We start from the raw sequence: 6,009 nt of genomic DNA on the forward strand, positions 1-6,009 counted from the left end.
TAAATGTTATGAAGCTAATGTTAGCTAGCTACCTCCAATTAATCAGCCTATCCTTTCTAATGCCCGAGAAACCAGCAATATCATGGGGTAGCTGGCTAGATGCAGCATGAATTCATGAATTTTATCATGAATTTTACTAATGATGTAGCGATAAAGATTTCATTCATTCACTGTAACGTCTAGATGAAAGACTTCTCAGAGTTAGATTTCAATGGCAATGCTTTTCTTTCTGCATCTCCTGTAAATGCTAATAATGTTAGTCTATAATTAGGGATGCACTGAAAAGAAAATTCTTGGCCGAAGCCGAACATAATGAAAAAATTTGCTGAATTCTGAATACCGAACAAGTACATTCACATATTTTCCATTTATTTAGCCGTTTTTTTCCCCACTGCATAAATTAAACAAAATCAAAATGTACTTTTTACTTTTCCCACAGGATTTGGAGAGACTATGATGGGTGGGTTCAAGGCCCAAGAGGGTCCGGTAAAGTGAATTGAACGTGACCATCTACTGTTAATGAACACATGTAATATGTTTTATACTTTCTGTGAATATAATCCAATTAATCTCATTTCCATAATGTATAAACACCTTATTTTGAAAACCGGACGTTGTCACATGTGTATCATGTTAAATTCATTTAGGTGTGGCTAGCTTAATCGCCTTCTCAGAAACGAGGGACAGAAACACTCAAAGCGGGTCAGACCATTTGTTGCCTTTTCTAAGAAGTCAGCCACAGATGGATTGGATGTGCTAGGAGAAGATTCAGCAGAACAGTGTCTGCAAACGGCGATTTTTGCGTCTTTCTCTGAGACTTTAAAATGCTTCCACACTGCCGACTTGTCAATGTAATTGTTCTGTAAAATTTATTTGCTCTTTTGACTTATTAGGCCGAACACCAAAAGTGCTTTTTTTGCTATTTTCGGCTGATTAATTTCGGTGGCCGAACATTCGGTGCATCCCTATCTATAATCTTTTTTTTTTATTGGATATTTTGACGTTTTTAATACATTATAGAACAATTGGATATTTTGCTTTTTGCGTGTGCAGTGTGTCTTTGTCCTACATTTAGTCAATTAAATGTAATGAAAAATTACAATAACGTGCAGTGTCGGTGTGAAGTCAATCAGATGAGCAGTTCTCGAGAACGCTGGAAGCAGCACTTCCAGGGGCCAAACAATTGGCCCCCTCCAAACAGGCAAGCGTCCACACAATGCTGCAAACAGCAATACTGGGAACCAAAAAAATAATTTAACTAAGACTTAAGGTTCAAGTACATTATGTGTGGATAAGGGGACTATAAATGGTTAATTCCTTTACAGAAACCTGCCTTGCATTTAGATGTAAGGTCCTGTTATTTATTTTTATGTTATTATTTATTGTGAATGGCAGTACCCTGGAATAGGACACACAATGGAATGGGTTTATCATTAATATTAATAGATACACCTTGGCTTTTCCTGTTACAATTTTTCATGATGTTCCTGTTATGTCAAAATGTCTGCTGTGAAAAAGGTCTATGGTTGCTGGATAATTGCAAGAAATGTCTGCGTCGTGACTTGCTAAACAACAGTTAGTTACTTCTTACTTCTTTCTTTGTATTTAGTATTTTGGTACTCATTACTAAAAAGTTACCAGTGAGAAAACTACTGTTTATTAGGTAAATGTCTCTTGGGAGCAAAAAGTGCTAGTTTGAGTCAGAGGCTTTATAAAACGCTAGACTGAGTTCACAGGTAATAAAGAACAGACAAACCATGTTACTCTTTGTATACCAGTTTAGTACCATTTCATATCAGTACAGTCTCTGAGTAGTCTTCTGGTTTATTAGAAGTAAGAAGAGAAGTGACATTTGGACAAATGAACGAGCACACGTGTTATTTAGCACGAGAGCCGACAGACTATGGATCTTTATACCAGTTTGTTGTACTTTAGCAACGCAAATGAAAACTGTTGTTTGATAGCTTTAGCTAGAAACTGGCCATAATCTACAATAGACCTGGCGTGTTTCTCCTGTCCACTTCTGTAAAAGGTTTTTCTCCAGCGCTGTGCTTTGTCTTGTGGTGTAAAATATGTAGTTGGATTAATTTCATGTAGTGACTCTCTCTCCAGTGCTCTGTTTTGTCTTTGTTGGTTACCTTCGTGAGACAATCAGCTGATCACTAATTGGCAATAAAATGCAGCTTCCAGCATGAAAGCTCGGATCATATGGTATAAAAAATATGTTGCTGGATTGTGATTTACTGTAGTTATTCTCAAGCCTCTGTTGGCTTTGTTACGTGGACAGAAATGTGCCCTTACCTTCTTGAGACAAACCGCTGATGAATATTATTGGTAATAAAACAGTAACAGCAGGGAAGCTCAGATCAGCAGCTACACTTCTGTTGAATACTGCCCTGGTGGAAAACATGTATTTATTTTACTGCTAACAGTGACACATAACATGACCGTGTGCCTGTCAAGTGACCAATAATGAATACTGTGCACACAAATGTGTTTGTACTTTCACATACTAAATGCCCAATAAAAACGTTGCACCGTTTTACCTCTAACTGAAATTATGGCAATCAATACTACTTTGTGTTTCTGTTGTATTTAGAAAAAAAAAACTTTTTGGTAAGATTTGCAGATTGTTTATCTAATTAATTAAGCAAAGCGAGAGGAGTCTTGATCCTCCCCTGACAATGCCACATGTATTATGTGGTTTATAATGGACTGTGGTGCAGAAACAGTGAGGCTTACATTGTCTTGTTATCTGTCAGTGGTCATACTTGATGCACTAGATGTGATTTGAGTTTTTGAGATGTCTGTCCAGATGAGCCAACCCTCCCAAGATGTAACAAAAAGTATGATTACAGCACAATAAAATAATGTATCACAGGAGAATGACATCATGTAACATTTCATTTCTTGATGTGGCTGTTGTTTAATGAACAAGTAACAATATAAATTCACAATAACATATGGTTTTACTGAATAATCAAGTAAATATAATTTCTTAATATATCTATCTAAAGAAACCTGATTTCTTGACTGGCAACTCTCTGCTGTCTCACAGAGGACATCTTTTGTCCTGTCTCAGGCACCGTAGCTATACAGCTCGCTTGGATAGGGGAGGGGGGTGCAATTCGCAACTCTCACCAATAGATGCCACTAAAACTTACACACTGAACCTTTAATGGGTGTTTGTGCTAAGCTAAGCTAATCTAACTCTTGGTTAACTTAGTGTTCACTAGGTGTACATTAAAAATAAATTTTGCATCTAACTAAATAAATGCAGTCTCCTTAAACACAACACTGCTGCGCAAGTAATAATGTGGTCTAAGGCAATTTGTGCAATTGACCCCATATATGAGAATAATTCTTAACACTGGATTTTTGGAACACACCAACTTATTTTTTTTACAGTCTTAAGTATTAAAACTGCATGATCTAGCTGAACTTCAAACAGCCGTAATTATATTCAAGGCTAGTAACAATATGTTGCCTGGTAATATACAGAAGATTTTCTGCAAGAGACAACTTAAGGGTAGTCAAAGGTTAAGACTCCCATTATTCTACAACAAGGAAGTTTCTGTCTGGAACAAACTAAATGATGACTTCAAGCAATGTCCAAAAATATTCTGTTTTAAAAATTTGTACAAAGAAATTATATTCAAGAGGTCCAGAGAATATGCAGGGTTCTAATTAATTCTTATTGAATTATATGAAGTTTGTGTACAAATATTGTTGTGTTTGAGTGAATATATATATATGGATATGGATTATGGATTTATTATTTTGTAGGTGTATTGTTAATTATGGCATTTAGGCAAGGCAAGGCAAGTTTATTTGTATAGCACATTTTAACAACAAGGTAATTCAAAGTGCTTTACATAAAACATAAAAGCAACAGGGAAATATGTAAAAGTTTAAAAGCAACATAAAATAATAAAGGAAAATAAAAACAGGCTGAGGGGTTGAGCAAATAATTGAGTTACAATTAACTGTTAATTAACTGAAACTCCAAAAACCCTCGGACACTACAGAAAAAATAGGACATGTCTGTCAGCAGGCCACTTTGATCCAATTATACTCTAAACCCACCTGCACGTTTACAGGTGGACAGAGGTTCCTGCAAATCACTCGGGTGCAAGATTTAAGACCACTTAAAAGCAATGGTAAAAAGAAAAGTCTTCAGTCTTAATTTAAAAGAACTGACAGTTTCAGCAGACCTGCAGTTATCTGGGAGTTTGTTCCAAATATACGGAGCATAATAACTGAACGCTTCACCTTCTCCTTGTTTAGTTTTGACTCTGGGGACAGAAAGCAGACCTGCCCCAGACGACCTGAGAGGTCTGGATGGTTCGTAACGAAGCAGAAGATTGGAAATGATTGGAAAGGACTCGAGCAGCAGCGTTCTGAATCAGCTGCAGCTGTCTGATGGATTTCTTAGGGAGCCCTGTAAGGACGCTGTTACAGTAGTCAAGTTGACTGAAGATAAATGCATGGATAAGCTTTTCCAGGTCCTGCTGAGACATAATTCCTTTAATCCTTGATATATTCTTCAGGTGATAGTAAACTGACTTTGTAATTGTGTTAATATGGCTCCTCAAATTCAGTCCATGACTACACCAAGATTTCTGGCTTGATTTGTGGTTCTTAACATTACAGATTGAAGTCGAGCACTGACTTCCAATTGTTCCTCCCTGGCTCCAAAAACAATAACTTCAGTTTTATCCTTGTTTAATAGAAATAAATTCTGGCACATCCAATCGTTGACCAGTGCCTGTATGGGATTATAGTCCCCTGGTGAAATGGTTATGTAAATCTGTGTGTCATCTGCATAATTATGGTAACATATTTTGTTGTTTTTCATAATCTGAGCCAGAGGAAGCATGTAAATGTTAAACAAAAGAGGTCCCAGAATGGAGCCTTGGGGAACTCCACATGTCATTTTTGTCAGCTCAGATGTGTGATTACCTATAGACACAAAGTAGTCTCTGTCCTTTAAGTAGGATTCAAACCAGTTTAGTACTGTGCAAGAAAGTCCAACCCAGTTTTCAAGTCTGTCTTGTAATATGTTGTGGTCGACCGTGTCGAATGCAGCACTGATCCAATAATACTAAGACTGAAATTCTGCCACTGTCAGTGTTTAAATGGATGTCACTGAAGACCTTAACAAGAGCCGTCTCAGTGCTGTGGTGTGGTCGAAAACCTGACTGGAAGACATCAAAACAGTTATTTAGTGCCAAGAAAGCACTAAGCTGTTGAAAAACAGCCTTTTCAATGATTTTACTTAAAAATGGGAGATTTGATATGGGCCTATAATTGCTCATTAGTGAACTGTCTAGATTGCTCTTTTTTAAGAGTGGCTTAATGACTGCAGTTTTCAGGGCCTGTGGGAAAAAACTCTAACATTTAGGGGATAAAGGGGTAGAATTACATAAGTTCTACTCCTTCCTACTCCTTTTCACACATGTAAATAGAGGTTTTTAAGTACTGGAAATTATGGACCATGTTTTTTACCACTATATTTTTACTTATTGTTTTGGATATTTGACATAAAGATATCAATCAATCAATGTAGACAATTATTAAAGGGTTCTGACTGGGTCAACTTGCAACCTTATCCCATTATTGCATGTTACTAACACAACTTCTCCCCTTTCTGGTAGTCTTGTGCTTTCTCGTCTCTCTCCTCTCTCCTATCACTTCCTGCAGGTTTTCTGGCTCTGGAGCTGTGGAGTCTGGATCTGTGGCTGCGGGTCTCCTGCTGCCCCTGTGTTCCTGCTCGACACCCTCTGCTGCAACGACTATTGTTGCTAGTCTTATTGTTATTATTGTTATTATAATCATTAACATTACGATGGTTACCATTAACACTATTATACATATCTGTACCATTTTTCATTTAGTTTATAGCAACATTACCTTCACTGTCTGTACCTCTGTGTGTATATTGTGTAGGCCTCCTCTCTCTCTCTCTCTCTCTCTCTCTCTCTCTCTCTCTCTCTCTCTCTCTCTCTC

The sequence above is a fragment of the Micropterus dolomieu genome, linkage group LG08, assembly GCF_021292245.1.
Source record: "Micropterus dolomieu isolate WLL.071019.BEF.003 ecotype Adirondacks linkage group LG08, ASM2129224v1, whole genome shotgun sequence".
NCBI lineage: Eukaryota > Metazoa > Chordata > Actinopteri > Centrarchiformes > Centrarchidae > Micropterus > Micropterus dolomieu.